Here is a 22,447-nt window from a genome sequence, read left to right as displayed (position 1 = left end):
ATTCAACAAATTGTTGAGCACCTACTATGTGTAAGAAACTATTTTAAGGGTTATTAATATAATAATGAATAAGAAGACAGACAAAAAATTCTTGAACCATAGATTCTAGTGGGGGAAGAATGGATGAAAACTAAAACTTATAATGCAAAACATGTAGTACTTTAGATGGTGATAAACAGGGGAGGGGCATAGAGTGTGCTGTTAGGGTAGGGAGAGATTGCAATTTGAATTCAAATGATTAGGAAGCCTCACTGAGAAAGTGGTATTTGAGCAAAGACCTAAAGAAAGTAAGAGAGCAGACAATAGAGAAAAGTGGAAGAACAGCATTCCAGGTAGAGGGAATAGCAAGTACAAAGGCCCAGAGGCAGGAGTTTGCATGATGTGTTTGAAGAACAACAAAGAGGCTAGTGTGGCTGGAGGGGGGTGAGTGAGAGGAAGAGTAGCAGGAGATGACATCAGAGAGGTAATGGGTTGGGTGGGCAGATACTGTAGTCTGTAAGCCATTGTTGAGACTTTGGCTTTGACTTTGAGTGAGATGGGAAGCCATTGAAGGGTTTTAAGCAGGGCAATAACATTTCTAGTTTATGTTTTAACAATTGCTCTGGCTGCCATACTGAAATGAGACTGGTCACTAAGTTACTGCAGTAGTCCACATGAGGGGACATGTGGGCAGTGAAAGTGGTGGGAAGTAGTCAGATTCTAAATATATTTGGAAAGTAGAAGTGAAAGGATTTCCTGATAGGTTGGATGTGGGGTATGCGAGAGAGGAAAAAATCACAGATGGCTTTAAGGTTTTTGGCCAGATCAGCTGGAAGGATGACATTGCTGTTAATTGAGATGAGGATACCTGCAGGGGCAACTGGTTTGGGATGGAAAATCAGGAGCTCAGCTTTGGACATGTTAAGGTTGAGCTGCCTGTTAGCAGTGGTATGCTGGTAAACATTTAACAACTTGCTCTCCAAGAAAAAAAGTGTGTGTGTGTGTACACATATAAATTTATTATAAAGTCTACTGACACAAATGATGCATGGCACACAATTCACAAATAGTAAAATACACAGTAATCCTTATTGTAAATTCCATATGGCAGTTAAAACACAGAATGTTTTAACTGATATTTGCCAAACTCTTGTATTGATAGCCAACTAATGGTTGCAATTGCTGAATAAGTGTAGTTCCAAGATGAATGCTGGTTGATATTTTTATTTACATTAACAAAAGATGAAAGTGAAACAAAAGATATATATGCCAGAAGTTCATTAGTCAATGACACAAATGACTGCTTTGTGGAATCGAGTAATAGTTTTCCAATATCGGAAGAATATTTCCTCAATTTTTTTATATTATCACAATGTAATGGCTTACAGACACAATACACTAAATTTAATATGCATTATTAGCATTTTTTCCATTTTTTTTAAAAGTCTACATGATCAATAAAAAGTAAATCAACTCCTGACTGGTAGCATTTGCCAATTTCTGTGGTATAATACTCCCACTGTAGTTGATTTTTGAGCTACCAACATGATGTTACTGAACATAAAATTAGGAAGAAATGTGAGAGAAGCACACCATTATATAGTATTTCCACAATACAGATAGAATAGATGTAAACAACCTCGAAAACATAGACTATAATAAAATATAATAAAATAATTAGAAAGTGATGATTTTTGAATATTATCTTTGTTTTTAATATAATTGTTTAATTTTAAGTTTATATAATTTAAATTTTATTAATGGCTGTGGTTACTGAGAGGCTCACTAAAGTCCTGAAACTGTTATAGCAGATTCTAGGAACTGGTTCCAGACACCATTCCTATCTTTAGTTAGGTTGGATATATGATTCTGGAATTGGAAGAAATCTAAGTCAGAAATATACATTTGGGAGTGGACAGTAAACCGAGTATTTAAAGCCTTGATAGTGGATGATGATGGAGAATTGGTATAGATAGATCGGAGAACCAAGAACAGCCCTTGGGACTCCAATATCCAATACCAGAGAGATAAAGACATCAGAGAAATAAAACGGAACCAGAAGAGACTGAATAGAGTAGCTAGAGGAAGGACAAAAAAACCCAAAAGAGTGTGGTGTCATAGAGTCCAAGTGAAAAATTTGTTCCAGGATGGAAAAAGCAATTGACTGATCAAATACTGCTGATAAATCTAGGACAATTAGGACTGAGAACTGAATATTGGATTTAGTAAATTGTCCTTCAACCGATTAAGGGAATTAAACAAACAAAAATACAATATTTTCTTGCCTGTTTGCCATTTCTCATGCTGCTTCCTGTGCCCGAACTTTTTTCCCTTCCTTATCCTTATAGCAAGCTCCCATCCTGCTTCCAGGCTTTACGAGGCAGTGTCTCAATAGGAAACAGATGACACACTGAGATTAGGCTAATGTGATGAAGGTTTCTTTACAAAGGGACTAATTTCAAACCTATGGGTGGAGTGTAGGGGAAGACAGGAATAGTTCAGGAATCTATCTGAGCTGTTCATACCCCTTGACCTGAACGGGTGAAGAGAGAGAGGAAAGATTATAGAAACTGGAAAAAAAGGCCTGTACATCAAGCCCTCTTAAAAGGGGCAGTTACCTTCAAAGGAGATTCACAACCAGCCCAGGCAAACTCACAGGGACGTAGCCGTGGAAGTAATCACCCAGCCCTCACTCTCCTTCCTCTCACCAATCTCCTTCAAGGATGTTGGCCTGTACCTAAGTGGAAGCCAGAGAGCAAAGGAGCCTGTTGATGTCATATGTGCAGGTTCAGTGGACTGGGTAGACAGTGGTGTGGATAGTAGGTCTGAAGGGCCAAACAGAAGGTACCCAAATCCAACTCAACTTCTCTCTGAGGCTTTTCTCAACACCTTCAGGTAGTTAGGTACCCCTATTCTACACTCCCCTTAGCATAGCACTTACCTTGCTGTATTGCAGTGATCTTCAATACTGGCTATACCTTAGAATTGACTGGGGAATTTTAAAAAAATACTGATGTCCAGGCCTCCTCCCTAAACCAATTGAATCAGAAGTCTGGGGATAAGGGCCCAACATCACACATTTTAAAAATACCCCAGGTGCTACTTCCAATCAAGATGACGGAATAGATGGTACCCAGCATCCCCTCTCCCACAATCAACCAGTTTACAACTAGTAAAAAGCAATGACAGCCAAGCTGGGGCCACTAGAGCTCAGGGGAAGAGAAGGAGAGACCTATGGAGTGCATGAAGGTGGAAGAAGCCACAATGAGAAAAAGAAAGGACAGCTCCGACTGTTTCAAGCCCCAACCACTTCAAGGCTGGCCCTGGTGGGCACACAGAGCAAGAGCTGGCAAAAGCCACTGCTGTGCCCTCCATATGAAGTTGCTTGGAGGTGGCAGGGAAGAAGAGGGCCTTGGTGGCCCTCAGGCCAGCAAGACCACTAATAGGGTTCCTGTGAACCCACATAGGAGCGAGGGGCCATACACAAGTGAAAAAAGGAGCCACTCAAAGGCTGTTGAGTCATCACAAGGGACGGGCGCATGGCCTGTCCCATGGGAACTGTTTGAAGTGTGGGTGGTGGTGGAGACTAGCTCATGGGGGGACACTGGGGCACAGCATGGACAGCTGATCTGTCCTCCAATCAGCACAGGACCACTCAGTGTAGACTGGTCAGGAATATAGAACAGCAGGGGGTGCAGTTTGCTGAAAAGACTCAGGCTCAGACCAGAGTTTCCACACAACCCAGGTGTACCAGACCTCACAAGACACAAAAGTGCTTACAAGGTCAACAATTAAAACCTGAGCTGCAAAAAAAGGCTTCCCCAGGGAGTCAGCAGCAAAGCAACAATTTAGCTCAACCACAGGGCTCAAGTGCTGGTTCTCACAGGAAGTTCCCCCATTTTACAAGTAACCAAAGGACAACAAATTAGTTCCAGTGCAGAGTTTAAGTGGTGGGAACAGCAAGTAATCCAACACAGACCTGAAAGAAAAAACAAGAAACCCACAGATCAGAGACAAAGTTTGATATTAACCAGTAAAGGTCTACCACGACCAAAGAACACCTATAAAACCTATAAGGACTGGAAGCCCCCCTGGCTCCCAAGCCAGAGTTGGGGGAGGGCCAAGGGCCTAAGCCATGCCCCCGATATCTGCATCCAGCCCAGTGATAAAGAGCGGCCACCAGAAGTGCTCTGGGCTCCCAAGCTAGGGCAGTGGGGGGTGAAGACCTCAGCCATGCCCCCTGATGTCTGCACCTACCCCAGCTATGACTGAGCCACCACTGGAAGTCCTCTGGGCTCCCCTGCAGGAATGAGGGGGGTGCATGGGCCTCCACCATGCCCCACCTTCTTACTTCCTTCTCCAACCCTATCCTCTTCCCCTTTCCCTGCTCCCTCTCCCTGCCAGCTGCTCCACAGCAACATCTTAGAATGTAAAAAAAGAATACTAATAATAAATAAATTAATTAAAGAATAAACACTTAACTATTTGTTGCTTTGTGTTGCTTTGCCCCCCACGGATTTGTCACCCCACTTCCCCTGGGTGACGGAGATGCAAAGGATTACTCAAAGCCCATCTCTTCTGAGCAGTGAGAAGCCCTGAAGTGGTTAACTTCCCTGGGAATGCTCAAGCGAGAGCCAACCCTTCCATTTGGGAAATTAACTCCGACTTGGGGTTCTCTTCCTGCATTTATTTTCCAGACCAGGAAGTTACAGGAAGAGACATAGGTGGGGTTATTGTTTAACAGTATAGGCTGGTAACTTTCAGTTACCAAACAAGGCAGATGACATTCCAGTAGACAATTAAGTGGTCTTATCAACACAAGCTTGATCTTAGCAAACATTCCTTCTTACAGCAATTTCTCAGTATCTTTACATAACAATCAGTAACTAGTCTGTCTTTGAGCCAGCAACCTGCTATGCCACAAATCTTTATCTTAAATCAGAGACTTATAGCCTGAGGAAAATTTCCAGTCCTCTGCAAGGTCAATATTTGAAACTGCAAGACTTTGGAAAACCAGGCCCTGTGAAGTACATATGCTTTTTAGTATATTCCACAACTATTGACATTTCAAAAACAAAAATACCCCAGGTGATTCTAAGGTGCAGCCAGGATTGAGAATCACTGCTGCGTCGTCGTTACCTACCAACCTGTGTGTTACCTTGAGAAATCTGTGAGCTCTTTGAGTGCAGGGCCATGTTTGATTCAAACCCCTGTCTCTAACCTACAGCATGGGACCTGATACAGGGCAGGTGCTCAGGACATGAAAGTTCAAATTAGAGAGTATTATGATTTCTAGTTTTGTGTAATTTTGTTATGATTGTGGTATGTATATCATCTAGGGCATTGTTTTTCAAACTGGGAGTTGCAATGCAGTAGGTCATAGAATGAAGTTAGTGGCTCAGACCAGCATGGGGGAAAAAAAGAATTGAATAGAAAACGTCAGAGTGGGTCCTAGATAGTAAGGGTTAATGTACTATTGTGAAGCACACATGTGTGATCCAAGTTGTAATATAAACTATATTTCTACTGTAGGTTTCATTCAAAATACTTGAAATTTGCTGACCTATGACAAGTAATATGACTATGCTTCTTGGTGTCCAGTTCAGAGTAAATAATCAACAGTAGCCATTGATATTGTGCAACAACAAAAACTTTTTTTTTTTTTAAAGATGATCTTAACCCTTGACTTGGTGTTATCAGCACCATGCTCAGCCAGTGAGCTAACCGGCCATCCCTATATGGGATCTGAACCCGTGGCCTTGGTGTTATTAGCACCATACTCTCCCGAGTGAGCCACGGGCCGGCCTCCAACAAAAACATTTTTAAAAAGCAGAACATAAAATTTTATTTTTGCTGTGGTTACTGCTTTAAATATTATGCATGCACATAGACAAGGATGATTTATTTTACTATATCACATCACTTATTGGTAAATGCTATGGGAATAAATAAATTTTCTCAAATAGGAAGCAGTGTACCTGACCTCTTTCCTTTTCTTGAGGCCAGGAATATTGTGGGGCCTGACTGGGGTGGTGGAGGTGCTACCTTACATTCTATCTGAGGCTACATCCTATTAATATCTTTACTGCATCTGAGCAGTGCCCACAGTCTATCTCTGCACCTGCTGCTGGAAAATTAACAGAGCTCTGTTTAGAGGCCCTGGGGGGAGGGACTCAGCAGGGCTTAGTTACTTTAGTATCTAAAGTACTTAGCACCATGCCTGGCACTCAATAAATGTGGGCTAAATTGAACTGAGTTCTCGATAACTGTTGTGTGACCTTGATCAAGTCACTCCCATTCTCCGAATCAGAATTTCCTATATGTAAGGTGAGGGAGGTTGCATGGAAGGTTAGAGATGGAAGGCACCTCTGATCTTACAAATGCGGAAGCGGAGACTCAAATAGGGAAGGAACTAGCCCATGTTCAAACCACAAATTAATAGACAGACAGACAGAGGTTACAGCTGAAGTCTCCCCACTCCATCGTAGAGCACTTTCCATAGCATTGCATTGTTAATCCGATTTTATAATCCTAAGGAGCAGTTAGAAACAACAAACTAAAGATACACATAGCAGCAGGGATAGATCTTGAAAAATACATTGTGATTTGCCCAAAAAAGACACAGAATGATATATATAACCTGGTACTATTTACATAAATGTAAAATATGTGCACACAAAATGAAAATGCACATTTTTGCAAGAACAATATAAGTGAGTACACAATAAACACATTAGGAGAGTTGCCTGTAGGGGCGGGGAGAGAAAAGGGAATGAACAAGTAAATAAAACAAGACAGAGGCCTCTAAGGCCAAAGAAGATAGTATACCATGAACTGAGAAATATGTTCAACTCAACTCTCTGTACCTGAAGCCAATAAATAAACTGTGCTTCCTCATAGATTTTATTTCCATCACTATGCGTAAAAGGAAAGCAGATAGGTTCTGTCATTGATTTCTAAAACTCTCCTCCTCCTTCCCTTGGCCTTTACCCTCCTTTAGGCCTCCACTTCTCTCACCTGGACTCCTGGAGCCGCTTCTCCTTAGTCTCCCTGCCCCCACTTTTGTCCCCCACCCCCGCAATCCAATGCTACTTTCCACAGAGCAACCAGAATAATTTATCACACAAAAAATCTGATCATTTTACTCCTTTGTTGAAATCCCCTTCAATAACTTAGTGTGACCAAAACGACCTAGGCAGCATGGGACAGTGGTTAAACATACTGGAATTGGCTGTCTGGGTGTGTACCCAACTCTGCCAATTTCTTTGGGTTTTTAAGCAAATTAATTAATCCCACTGTGCCTGATATGTAAAATAGGAATAATAATAGCACCTACTTCATTTTGTGGTTGGGGATTTAAAAAACTAAAATATGTAAAGTATTTCAAACTACCTATCATACCACAAACATTTAGTTATTATTGTTGTTTTTGCAGGCCCTCCACAGTTTAGGTCCTGTGTAACTCTCCAGCCTTATTTTCTGCCTCTTGGTCTCTGACCCTGTCTCCTCTCCCCTGCCTGGTAGACTCCCACTTGAAATCAAATCCCCTCCTCCAGGAAGCCTTGTTTCAGGCCCCTTGCCACAGGGGTGCAGTTGGAAGTCTTTTCCCTGTGCTCCCCAGACACCTGTGTATTTATAATGCTGTGTTGTAAATTTCTCTTTAAGTGTCTGTTTGCCTAATACACAGTACCTAGCATATGGTAGGTATTCAATAAATATTTCTTTTTTAAAACTTTTTATTGACATAGAGTATGCATACAGCAAAGTTATAAGCATGCAGCCTTGATAAACTTTTGCAAACTGAACATACCATGTAACCTGCACCCAGTTCTATAAACAGAATATTTCCAGGACTCCAGAAGCCCTCCTCATGCCCCCTTCTGATTACTGTTTCTTGAGACCCCAATCCTGATTTCTGATAGCATAGATTAGTTTTGCTTGTTTTTGTACTTTATCTAAATAGAATCATACAGAATGCACTCTTTTTTATCTGGCTTCTTTCACTTGTCTGTTTCATTCATCAGTGTCCCATATTTTTGTGTATAATTATAGATTGTTCATCCTCATGCTCTGTGTATGCTATTAAATTGTGTGAATATGCTACAATTAATTTATCCATTCTACTGTTGATGGGAACTCAATAAATATGTCTTGAATAAATGAAGAAATCTGTCCATCCTGCTACATTGTGAGTTCCTTGAGGAAAGAAGTAAGGTTTTATTCATCTCTAAATTCCCAGTATCTAGCATGGGGCCTGGCACTTGTGGGAGCCCCGTGAGTATTTGAGGAATGAACTGGTGTATGATTCCCCTGAGCCTTTGTAATTAAACTGGTCATTTCCCTATCTTCAGTTGGGCCCCAGCTTCAGATCCCTGGGTGATGCAGGTGAGTTGCTAGGCAACAGCATGAGGTTGGCTCCGGGGTCACAGTGGAGAGTGTGCCGCTGAGGCCAGCCCAACGAGTAATTGGAAACACTTCTCTATTCAGCAGCCTCTGCACTGCCTCTGGTTTCTCCCCTCCAGCCCATCCCCCACCTCCCCCCCACCCCAACAGCTGCAGGAGGGATTGTTCTAAAACAGGCATTGGATCACTGCACTCCCCTATTTAAAGACCTGGCTCTCATTGAAGAAACTGAGGTTCAGAGAGTTGAAAAAATTTGCCCTAAGTCCATTTAATAAGTGAAGTACAGAGCTAAACCCAGGTTTGTCTGATTCTAAAACCCAAGCCCTTTCCTGTGTTTTGATTTTGGACAAGTTGGATTTCGGGTGCCCACTGGTGGAGAGATCCAGGCTGGAGTCTGTGGTAGTCACATCTGCTCTCTCCACTGAAGCTTTCCATGGAGTAGGTGCTTCAGTAACAAACAAGGGTCTGGAGGCTAGGAGACCAGTTACCTGTGAGAAAGGATGACCTTGAAGTTTTCCTCCAATTTGATATCTGAAATTTGGGACTTGGAGTTCCCGTTGGTGAGCCTTGATCTGGAGAGCAGCAGCATCAGAACCTTAGAGCCTCTCTGCCTGACCTCGCTGACCCCAGCAAGGCACAACAGAGTGCTAAGCACTTGATGCAGACCGTAGGAACGGAGGAGGGCAATCAGGAAAGGATTCCAGAACGAGGGGACAATAAGTAGAAGGTAGGCAGGTAGAGACAGGGGAATGTGATAGAGGCAATTCAGATGGCTGGTGGATTTAGGAGAGATCTGAGAATCTGGTGGAAGCCTACCTTCCTAGGCGAAATTACAGGTCTTTCAAGCATTCATTCATTCATTCACTCATTTAGTCCACAAATATTTCTTGTGAGCCATGTACCCCATGCTTCCAGCACACTGAACTTCTTACTTTTCCTCATACAATTAACAAAAGCTCTACCCCCCTCCAAACTTTGCATATGTACACTGTTCTATGGGATACCATGACAGTAAATCTGTAGTATGGATGTGGGATGGAGAAAGGACATATGAAGAAACGCTTCAGGAGGAAGTGTCACTCAAGCTGATATCAGAAAGATGTGTGGCATTAGCCAAATCAGGAAGGGGGAACAGGGAACTGATCTAGGTAGAGGAACAACATGTACAAAGGCTCAGAGGTAAGACAGCATGGAGCATTCGGACAATTGAAGAAGCTTGTAATGGCAAGTTCTTACACATTCTTCAAGTCTCCACTCAAACATGACCCCTCTTCTTTGTGGAGCTATCCCCAATCATCCTAGGAAGACTCCCATCCTCTCCTGTTCTCTGAAGGCTTAGAGGATTTATCACGTTATATTGTCATTTATCAGAATTGTAATATATTGTTTATATTTGCCTCCTAAAGACCATAAGTTCCTTGAAGACAAGGAACTATGTCTGATTCTGCTTTGCATCAGCAACTAGTGAATAATGGACACTCAATAAATATAGTCAAATGACTGAACAAATTAAACTATGTGTCTTTCTCCTCCACTGAGTTATGAGTTCAAGAGGAAGGATTCTATCTAATGTATCTCTAAGAAATCTCTTGGCTTTTGAGGATAGTGTAGAGTGCACAGGCTTTCAAGACAGACTAAGGGAAAATCTCAGTTGACCCATGAACTAGCGGTGTGACCTTGAGTAAGTTACTTAACCTTCCGTGTGTTCAGTTTCCCAATGGCTAAGTACAGCAATAGTTCCAACCTCACAGGGTTGCTGTGAGGGTTGAATGAGAAAATGTATATAAATTGCCTAGCACAGAACTTAGCACATTGTAAGTGCTGGTTGAATGAATGGACAGATGGGTGGTATAGCAGAGGCAGAAGAAAAGATAAAGGAGAAGAAAAACAAGGAAAAGACGATTTTTCTTTATCCCCAGATAAGGGGGATTTTTTTTCCCTCGTCACTCTGGGAGAAGACTGAAGAGCTTCTCAAATTCCACCCAGGGACTTCAAATTCCAATTTAGAACCCACTAATTGGGTGTTGTGTGCTCAGTCCCCCTCAGACCTTCCCACTTTCCCCATCTTTTCATTCACTCCCTTGTACCATCTGTGAGTACCAGTCTATTTCCTCCCCAGACTGGAAGCCCTTGGAGAGCAAGGATGAGGATGGATTTATACTCCCGGTTCCTCAGTGCCTAGTACAGTGCCTGGCACATGGGGAGTAGTTCTCATTAACCACATGTGAAGTAGAATATAAGGAACAATGAGTCTGAATAATACATTCAGGGGGATTACAGACTCTATTTCAACTCAAAGACATCCCATTAAAAAAAAATCTTTCCTGGTAGCAATTTTCTACTTGGGGCCAGTGACTTGTTTTATTGAAAGACCTTAAAGTTCTGTTGATCTGAGCCAAAGAAGGTCCAGAAAGACTTTTCTTGGCAGGAACTCAATCCTTTCTTTCTATTATGTCAGTTTCTTTAAACAAAAAAGGATTTAAAAGATCTTTTTTAATTGATTCTCTTGTAAACACTCAAAGAAAGAATGTCTGTCCTGTGGCTGGGCTGTGATTGACTCTAAGAATAAAGTGGAGGTCTCTTAATTGTAAAGCCATGAAATGTCTGAACGTTCCTGCCTACATATTTCATGTAATTGGCAATAATTCCCCCCACCCCCACTCCCTGATTGAGAGACAGCTTACTTCCTATTAGAAGAAAGCCAGATCACTAACCTGGGAACCTGAGTATTGGAAAGAGTTTATTTTACCAGAGCATGCTTCCAGAGGGAGCGGAAAGCAGGAAGCCTGTGTTTTCTCTCTGCTTCAGTCCACCTGGTACCTGGACTTATCACCATGCTGGTGATTGGCCTCAGCTTTCCCCCTTTCCTCTTGGGACACTTTGCAGCCTTCGAAATATTTGGGCAGATGTTTCCTGTGGAAAGTATTCCACAGAGCTGCCCTCTGTTATATGGGTTTCTGGTAGAAGTATCAGAGGTTTGAGGCCGGACCCCATATAAAGATACTAGGACATATATTGTGCTTGTAAATGATCTCTTGTAATATTATAAAATTCCTTCTTAGAAATTTCTTTAATTGCCAACAATTAAAACCTCTTCTTTTCTCCAGCAGGCAAACTTTGGAATTTGTCAAACTCAGGTCTACTATTTATTAATTGTAAGTTGCTTAACCTCTCTGGAACTCTATTTCCTTTCCTGAAAAAAAATTTTTTTTTGGATATAACAGTTCTCATCTCCAAGGATTGTGATGAGGTAGGGAGAGAATGTATGTAAAAATCCTGGCACATAGTGCTCACTCATAAATTATAACTTTTATTACTGTTATACACTTGAACCATATGCTCAGCTCTGTCCAGTTTCTGAGCCAAATCCTGGCCAACACAGAGGCAGACCGCCTCAGCTCTAAACACAGGTGGGGCCAAGAAGTAGACCAGGTTTTGGATAGGCCAGATGTGAACCCTGGTTCAGTTTGTACAACTGGCCTTCAGCTGAAATTCTCCCACTTAATACATCCATCCCATGGATATCAGGCTGCATAAGTCATACTAATTCTAAACCAAGTAGGGAGTTGGGATGGGTCCTGCTCCTTATGGCACTGGCTGGCATACAGCTGTGAACAGAATGATAACCCAGAACCACAAAGTTCCTCCCATCAGACTCTTATCAGTATCACTTGCTGTCTAGACTCTGGCTTCTTGCCACCAAAACCATGTATCCAGAGCATGTCAGCTCATCATACTCTTTGAACATTGTACATCGGCCCAAGAAGTTCTTGTCTTGTCCTCACTGGGTCACTACTTCCTCTCTCTTCCCCTAGCCCAAGAAAAAATAAGAAAGGGATTAGCATTTATTAGATGCTAGGCAGCTTTATATATGTTTTCTTAATTTAATCCTAATAACTTCATGAGATAGGTATTATTTTTTATCTTTGTTTTACAGATGAGAAAACTGGGTCTCAGAAAGGTTAAGTAATTTGCCCAGAATCACTATTGAGCAAGTGATGGGTGCAATTTTAAACCCAGATCTCTCTTGCTGTAGTCCAGGTTCTCTCCATGATAGCTTACATGTTCTTTTGAAGACTCTAAGTCTTAAGGCCCATATAAACACTTTCATTGGGGTTAGGGAATTTCCCTGGGCTTCTCTTCCTACCTTCTGCTTTGCACCTCCAAGTTCATTCCTTTCCTAGAGTCCTGCTGGTCTTCACATCTTGACTTTTCCTTCTTATCTTGAATATTTGCATATAGTAATCTTGTTCCAATGCCTGCTTTGTGACTGACCAGGAAATACTTTATTCATCCATTGATTCAGTCATTAAATATCAAATGTATTCGTTTGCTAGGGCTGCCATAACAGAATACTACAGACTGGGTGGCTAAAACAACAGAAGTTTATTTTCTCACAGTTTTGCACACTAGCAGCCCAAGATCAAGATGTCAGCAGCTTTGGTCTCTTCTGAGGACACTCTCTTTAGCTTTCAGGTGGCTTCCTTCTCAGTGCCCCTTCATATGGTTGGCCACTGTGTATGCGCACCCCTGGTGTCTGTATGCCCAAATTTCCTCTTCTTATAAGACACCAGTTAGGTTGGATTAGGGCCCACCCCAAGGCTTCATTTTAACTTCATCACCTATTTAAAAGCCTTATCTTCAAATACAGTCACATTCTGACATACTGGAAATTAGGGCTTCAATATATGAATTTTGAGGTGAGGTGGACACAATTCAGCCCACAATAGGGTTTTAAGTAGTAGGAAATTGACTCTTGCTGATTTCAGCAGGAAAAAAATATTAAAAGACCACTGAGGATTTCACAGAGTATAGGGAAGCTTTGGAAAGCAGGCTGGAACAAGAGGCAAGGCAGTGACTATCCAGCCTACAACCCAAATCACACCACCAAACCAGTCTGGTGGGGTTGCTGCTGTGACCACTGACGCTGTCCTCTCTGGATCCTGCATGCTGCCACAGCTCCCTGGAAATTGAGTGTGCCTGCTGCTTCCACTGTGCCGTAAGTTGTATTCTCGATGGTCCCTCTTCCTCTGGGTCACTAGCTCTTGATTCAAAGTTTTGAGTGGATGCATCTGATTGGAAGACATATGCTTACTTGCAAGGGAGAATGGGAAAACAAGCATCTTGTGTTTTTTGTGTCTATATTAGGCTTTCTGCATTTCACCAAGACTCATAAGGAGTCTCCCAACATAGGAAGGAGGTTCAGATGTGGGGCACTCAGAATTACAAGGGTCCTCTACACTCAACAAATAGTTATTGAACTTGTACTATCATGCCTTGAGAAGACAAAGGTGACCCAGACACAGCATCTGCCTTTAAGAGTTCCAAATCTGGTATTGTGGGAGACGGATGAGTAAATAGGCAATTTCAGTGAACTGTGGTAATGGCCATGATAGAGAAAAGCAACAGAGGCTGTGGGATTACAGAGATTACCAAAGGGGGATCAGGAGAAATGAGGGAAGATATTGTGCAAGATGACATCTGAGACCTGAGACAACGGAGTATTAGCTAACTAAAAATTACATCTTCCCTTCTCCAGTCCCAGGGGCCTGTTTTTAAAGCCTCCAGTATGAAGCACCTTGCTTGGCTCCTGGTATCCAATCCAGAATTGTAGACATCATTGGCCAGGTATTCCAGCCTCCTAGTTTGAGGACAAAGACTGGACACAAGTCTCCACAATACAGAGACATATTCTCATATGCACTCATATTCTTATATGCACTTCTTTCATTAATATTCCTAGTCTATTTAGGAAATTTCTGGAACTGCCCAGCCCTGTGCTAGGCAGAAGTAGGAAATGGAAAAAAGAGAAGCCATGGTTTATACTCTTAAAGAGTCTACAGTCTGGCTGTGGGGGAAAAAAAAAGGTCTATAGTGAAGCTAAAAATGTGTTCCTGGGAAAGGTTAGCTGGCCACTCGTACTCATTCTCACAGGCTGGCATTACCATGATCCAGCATCTGACAGGCTCAGAACCCTGATTTTGTGGCACATGAAAAGTGGATGCCTCTCTCAGATTGGAGACCTATCCTCAGACTCACATTAATAAGCACATTGTGACTGATGCATAAATCAGAAGTCCATTTATTAATTTGCAAAAAGTATTATTTGCAAGCCAATTTAATTTGCAAAGCAGACCAGAACACTCACATCAGAAGATCGGTGCCTTTTCTCTCTCCCTCTGAGCGTGTCACATGGTAAGCTAAGTATCAGAGGGTGGCCTGATAGGCCCGGAATCAGAGTAAGGGTTGTGACATAATCTCAAAAGACTATCGTGAGTTTAGACACCCTACTCACTTTGGCTGTTTTTCTCAGTCCTGACTGCCCATTAGAATCCCCTGGGAAGATTTTTTTACTAATCTTGGCTGGGACCCACCCAGATTCTAATTCAGTTGGTCTGTGATAAAACCGAAATAGGAATTTTATTTTCAAAGCTACTGAGGCAATTCTCTTGTGCAGCAAAGAGCTGCTTTCTAGGTCTTGCCAAGGAAATCATGATGTTTGTGTTTTTAGCTAAGACTCCTCACCCCAGGACATTGTCTGGAAAGATGCTTCTGTGACTTTCCCTTTTTAGGGATCCAGGGTTGATCACCTTCACCCTTCTATTCATGCAGGAGTTCTAAACAGGATATATTAATTGCAATATATATGGTTTCAACTTTATTCTGTTAAATTCAATAATACATTTTAATTACATATGTTAAAAATCTTGTTTAGTATGAGCCCATTAAAATTACTTCTCTGTGTGTTTCCAGGCCTGCAGTTTTGAGATTACTTCCAGATCATTTTGTTTGGAGTTTTGAGTGTTTCTGATCATCTTGGGCATAATTTTACAGATTTGCTTAGATTCCTACGAACAGTTAATTTCATTTATGGAGAGTGAATTTTACTTCAGGGGCAACCTTATTTCCAGGCTTTTTGAGGGTATCCACTGTATACCATCAAGCCTCCAGACAATAATCCAAGGTTGTGCAAATTCAAAGAGAAAGTTTAATTACAATGAGTTAACTCTGACTTAATGGATATAGCAGTGGTTCAGTGGAAAGAATCAGAGAGGTTTGAGTTCACATCTTGATTTTGACCTTTTTGGAGGATTTGACTTTGGGAAAAAGGCTTTATCACTACTCTGAGATTCATCTGTAAATTGGAGATTGTTATACATAGCTTTTGGAGTTGTGGTGAGTAATAAATATTGTTAATCACCAATCCTTTATGACATCTTCTTTTTTAAATTTACATTCATGTCTTGATTAGCTGGATTTCAGCAGTAAGTAGTTTTTTCAACAAGGATGCTGGATTCCTTAAATTATTTCAATTTTATTTTATTTTATTTTTTTATTATTATTTTATTTTATTTTATTTTGTCGATATACATTGTGGCTGATTATAGCTCCCCATCACCAAAACCTCCCTCCCTTCTCCTTCCCCCCCCCCAACAATGTCCTTTCTGTTTGCTTGTCGTATCAACTTCAAGTAATTGTGGTTGTTATATCTTCTCCCCCCCTTGGTTTTTTTTTTTTTTTTTTTTTTTGTGTGTGTGTGTGTGAATTTATATATTAATTTTTAGCTCCCACCAATAAGTGAGAACATGTGGTATTTCTCTTTCTGTGCCTGACTTGTTTCACTTAATATAATTCTCTCAAGGTCCATCCATGTTGTTGCAAATGGCAGTATTTCATTCGTTTTTATAGCTGAGTAGTATTCCATTGTGTAGATGTACCACATTTTCCGTATCCACTCATCTGATGATGGACATTTGGGCTGGTTCCAACTCTTGGCTATTGTAAAGAGTGCTGCGATGAACATTGGGGAACAGGTATACCTTCGACTTGATGATTTCCATTCCTCTGGGTATATTCCCAACAGTGGGATAGCTGGGTCGTATGGCAGATCTATCTGCAATTGTTTGAGGAACCTCCACACCATTTTCCATAGAGGCTGCACCATTTTGCAGTCCCACCAACAATGTATGAGAGTTCCTTTTTCTCCGCAACCTCGCCAGCATTTATCATTCAGAGTTTTTTGGATTTTAGCCATCCTAACTGTGGTTAGATGGTATCTCAATGTGGTTTTGATTTGCATTTCCTGGATGCTGAGTGATGTTGAGCATTTTTTCATATGTCTGTTGGCCATTTGTGTATCTTCCTTAGAGAGATGCCTACTTAGCTCTTTTGCCCATTTTTTAATTGGGTTGCTTGTTTTCTTCTTGTAAAGTTGTTTGAGTTCCTTATATATTCTGGATATTAATCCTTTGTCAGATGTATATTTTGCGAATATTTTCTCCCACTCTGTTGGTTGTCTTTTAACTCTGTTAATTGTTTCTTTTGCTGTGCAGAAGCTTTTTAGTTTGATATAATCCCATTTGTTTATTTTTCCTTTGTTTGCCCGTGCTTTTGGGGTGGTATTCATGAAGTCTGTGCCCAGTCCTATTTCCTGAAGTGTTTCTCCTATGTTTTCTTTAAGAAGTTTTATTGTTTCAGGGTGTATATTTAAATCCTTAATCCATTTTGAGTTGATTTTAGTATATGGTGAGAGGTATGGATCTAGTTTCATTCTCCTGCATATGGATATCCAGTTATCCCAGCACCATTTGCTGAAGAGGCAGTCCCTTCCCCAGTGAATAGGCTTGGTGCCTTTGTCAAAGATCAGATGGCAGTAAGTGTGTGGGTTGATTTCTGGATTCTCTATTCTATTCCATTGGCCAGTGTGTCTGTTTTTATGCCAGTACCATACTGTTTTGGTTATTATAGCTTTGTAGTATAGCTTAAAGTCAGGTAGTGTTATGCCTCCAGCTTTATTTTTTTTGCTCAGCATTGCTTTGGCTATGTGTGGTCTTTTATTGTTCCATATAAATGTCTGGATAGTTTTTTCCATTTCTGAGAAAAATGTCTTTGGGATTTTGATGGGGATTGCATTGAATTTGTATATCACTTTGGGTAGTATGGACATTTTCACTATGTTGATTCTTCCAATCCAAGAGCATGGGATATCTTTCCATCTTCTTGTATCCTCTCTAATTTCTCTCAGCAGTGGTTTGTAGTTCTCATGATAGAGATTTTTCACCTCCTTGGTTAACTCAATTCCTAAGTATTTTATTTTTTTGGTGGCTATTGTAAATGGGCAGGCTTTCTTGATTTCTCATTCTGCATGTTCACTATTGGAGAAAAGAAATGCTACTGATTTTTGTGTGTTGATTTTGTATCCTGCTACTGTGCTGAAATCATTTATCAATTCCAAGAGTTTTTTTGTAGAGGTTTTAGGCTGTTCGATATATAGGATCATGTCATCTGCAAACAGGGACAGTTTGACTTCATCTTTTCCAATCTGGGTGCCCTTTATTTCCTTCTCTTCTCTGATTGCTCTGGCTAGTACTTCCAACACTATGTTGAATAGGAGTGGTGAGAGTGGGCATCCTTGTCTAGTTCCTGTTCTTAAAGGAAAAGCTTTCAGCTTTTGCCCATTCAGGATGATATTGGCTGTGGGTTTGGCATATATGGCTTTAATTATGTTGAGATACTTTCCCTCTATACCTAACTTATAGAGGGTCTTTATCATGAATGAGTGCTGAACTTTATCAAATGCTTTTTCAGCATCTATAGAGATGATCATATGGTCCTTGTGTTTGAGTTTATTAATATGGTGTATCACATTTATTGATTTGCGTATGTTGAACCAACCTTGCATCCCTGGGATGAATCCCACTTGATCGTGATGAATAATTTTACATATGTGTTGCTGTATTCTGTTTGCTAGTATTTTAGTGAGGATTTTTGCATCTATATTCATCAAGGATATCAGCCTGTAGTTTTCTTTTTTGGTTATATCTTTACCTGGTTTTGGTATCAGGATGATGTTTGCTTCATAAATTATTTCAATTTTAATAATGTCTGTCTATTGCTTTTTTTTTTTTTTTTTTTTTTTTAAAAGATCTTTTATTTTTTTATTTTTTTTCGTGACCGGCACTCAGCCAGTGAGTGCACTGGTCATTCCTATATAGGATCCGAACCCGCGGCGGGAGAGTCGCCGCGCTCCCAGCGCAGCACTCTACCAAGTGCGCCACGGGCTCGGCCCTGTCTATTGCTTTTTAATTTAAATGAAAACATAGCTGGTTATGATATTCATGGCATTATTATGACTTTCAGTCAGACTGCCATAAAGTTTTGCTGTGGAAAAGGCTGAAGCAAGTCTGATTTTTTCCTTTGTATGAATAACTTGCTTTTTCTGTTTGAAGAAATAATTCTTTATCTTTGAAATTTAATAAAAACCAGGTATAATCTGTCTTTCGATAGTATTTCTGGAAAGCGTATTATTTGCTTGTAATTTGCTGAGTGATGCCAAGAAAAGCCCTGTTACTCTCTGGGCCGCATTTTTTTTCAACTGTACATGAGGGGGATAATGAGTCCTTTCAACTTTGTCATGTTGTACTTTCCTGATTGAATTCATGAATGAGCAAGCAGGTAGTTTTAATTTTATATGGATTGTTAGCTAAAAGAGGTGTAAGAACTAAGTTTGAAGAACTACTTACAGAGGTTATAGCAGGACTTTAAGTTTTTGAGGGATGGTGGACTAGAATAACCACCCTTCATTCAAGGTCCTTTTCCATCCCAGAGGTGAATCTAAGATAATGATGCTTTGGTACATTTTTATCATTGGGTTCCCGGTTGGCTAAAGTCTAATGTCTCAGAGAAGTTCACAGTAGGAATGTATCTTGGAGCCCTTCTAAACTAATGCTATCATTGTACACATTGGCAACTGAATGCTCAGAGAAGGGGTATGACTTGTTCAAAGTCACACAGTAAGTTAGTGGCACAGCAAAGACTGGAATTCAGACTTTCTAATTCCCAATCTACACTTTTTCCTCTACAGTGTAGTGTGATAATGAGACAAAAAAATCTAAATCTAAATCCAGGGTAAGCCCATTAGCTTGCCACTGCCTTGCCACTATCAACTGATGCCAATGGGTCGGTCATCTATCTTCTCAGTAGGAACCTCTGGACACGTCAATGAGGGTTCGGGGGAGAATGAAAGTTGGAAGATGCCCTCCTCTTACATCAAGTCCTGCCCACCCTTAAAATGACAGTCCAGTTTCCATGTCCTCTATGAAGACTTTCTGATGTGAGAGTTTGAGGAGATCTTATCCTCCTCTCTGTCCATCCAACCATTCATTTATTTAACAACTACTCACTGAGCATCTTCTTTGTGCAATGCTGCTAACTGTGGACTCATCAATGAATCAGTTATGTGTACACTTTCATGGAGATTCCAGTGCAGGAATAAGACAATTCTGATGCGGGCTGAAAAGCAGATTCCCAAGACCCTCAAAAAGAAACCGGGCCAGGTTTCCATTTTGAAGCTTTTCACATTTAAACTCATTAGCCCTGATGGTGACAGATTTTAGTTAGAATCAGGTAGTAAATTTTTGGATAAATAGTGAATTATAAAACTGTTATATTATTAATAAAAAAGTTGTAAAACTATAGCACCTAAATATCTGCAGTGTGTATTAGACTTACTGTTTTACCTTTACTTATATTATTTCCTGAATAAGGTCTAAATTCAGACAGTTTAGAGTGTAGATGAAAAGTAGATGATTTCTCAAATGACAAATTAAATTGTGGGATATTAAGAGATTACAAAATGATCCCCAAAGTAAGTAACTACAAAGGACAACTATTATGAAGCAGATTCGAAGTGAAGAAATATAAAACTAGAAGAAAGAAAGAAACTAAGACAACCCACCATGTTGATGCAGTTACACACATGTAAGTGTCATTCACAAAGAACTGTGAGTAAAGGAATAGGATGGTTGGCCATTCAACAGAACTCTCCTACTGTGTGTTTTTCAAGAGAGGGTCACCATATGAATGTGACAGTTAAAATGTCCCTAAAGTGAGAGCCAGGCAACCAACTTTCCTTTTTCCTTAGGAAACTGCCTACCACCTGTAAATAACTATGAGTGACTAAGAATAATCTTTACAGTTGCCAGCTTTGTGACTCTTAGAAATAATACAGAGAATGAATCATACAAAAAGCTACTATTAAGACAGTTGTAAAAATGAACAAACCAGAATTATATCTATCATCATGGTTAAATCTCAAAAGCAAATGTTGAACAAAAAAATCAAGCTGCAGAAAAATATTTAGAGTATGAAACCATGTATATAAAGTTAGAAAACATGTAAAATATCAGTATCAGCACATGTTTTAAAAATATATATACACAAATAGATATAGAAATAAATATAGATGTGTATGTATATGTGGGTTAGTACACACACAAGTATTTCCTAGCTCTGTCCCTTGAGAGGGCCTAGAAGCAGTAATACCCCTGTAGCAATGATCACACCTAGTGCCCAGATCTTGGTTTCTAAACACCAATAAAAAGATTCTTCAATAAAAAGAATCAGAACTCCTTGGAGAAGTGATTGATTTCAGGGTTGTGGCAAGGAAGATAAAAGATGAGCCTGGAGCATCTTGTGGTGTCAGGATGGGAACGTGCCAAAAGACACAAAATCCAGCCCAAAAGAGCTTCTAATGGCCAAAGCTGGAACAATCTGAGCAACAAAATAAATAATCATAGTGTTGGATTATAAGCCGAAGAATGAAATAAATATCACTGGGTCCGTAATGATATAAATAAATGATCGAATAAATAAACAAAAGGGGGAGAAGGAGGAAATCTTCCTTACAGAAGGATTTCAATTAATGAAAATAGAAGGAATTAGGGAATTAGAAAATCATCATTAGAATACCATAGTATCAATTGCAGCAGGCAAGATCCACCAGTGATTGCTAAAACTAGTGGATGAAAGTTTAAGGCAAAATATGATATTTGCATAACTTCAAATTATATCTTCCCAAATATTACTTATACAGAAAGAAAAATAGTAAGTTTACAGGGGAGAAACCTGGCAGCCCACCTTAACCAAGTGATCAAGGTTGATATCTCAAGTAATAAGGCATATCTATATTGTCTACCTCTTGAAATGATGCACTGAAAAGAGTCTATAGCTTCTGTGATATTCTTCCCACAAATCCATAGCCTCAGTCTAATCATAAGTAAACATCAGACAAACCCAAATTGAGTAATATTCTACAAAATACCAGACAAATACTGTCCAAAATTGTCAAGATCATGATAGACGAGTAAAGACTAAGGAACTGTCACATATTGGAGACTAAGACTAACAACTAAATGGATCCTAGATTGGATATGAGAATAGAAAAAGGACATTAGTTGAAAAACTTTTGAAATATGAATAAAGACTTTAGTTTAATTAATAATATTATGTTAATGTTCATTTTAAAGTTTTGATTGTGCAATATATTAGCATTAAGGAAAGTTGGGTAAAGGGTATACAGAACTATTGTACTGTTTTGCAACTCTTCTATACATTTAAAGTTATTTCAAATTAAAGCGTTAAGAAATGCAAAATTAATACCATAAATTGTTCAGGGCTACAAATATGTATTGATAGTCTGGAAACATTCATAGGAATGAAAAACAACAAATTCAGGATACTAGATACCTCTGGATGCTGGGGAAGAGAGGATTAAGCAATTGAGGAGGAGTACACAAGGGCTTCCATTTTATTGGTAACGTTTTACTTCTTAAGGTGGGTGGTGGAATACAGTTTTCTATAGATACTGTTTTCTATATATATTGTTTCTATAATTTTTTGTGCATCTGAAATATTTTATTAAAAGATAGAATATATAGTTCAATGCCCAAATAAACACTTGGGATAAAGCCTTACCCTATTCCCTTGCATAGTTTTCCCACTGAACAACAACAGCCAGAATTTGAGCATCCTCCCCTTGCTCCCACCTTTGACTTAAAATTAGAAATGTGAGTTGGGAGTGCAGTTGGTGAAAGACCTTGAATGCTTGCACTTTACCCTGATGGTAATAGAAGCTGCTAAGAGGCTTTCAGCAGGGAAGGGATATGGTTCAGATTTATGTTTTGAGAAGGTCACTCTGGCTACTGCAGAGAATGGATTGAATGGGGGTTAAGAATAGAAGCAAGGAGATAAACTGGGAGGCTGCTGCAATAGTCCAGAAGGGAGT

This window comes from Cynocephalus volans, chromosome 8 (assembly GCF_027409185.1).
Source record: "Cynocephalus volans isolate mCynVol1 chromosome 8, mCynVol1.pri, whole genome shotgun sequence".
Lineage (NCBI taxonomy): Eukaryota > Metazoa > Chordata > Mammalia > Dermoptera > Cynocephalidae > Cynocephalus > Cynocephalus volans.
Note: the sequence above shows the minus strand (reverse complement) of the source record.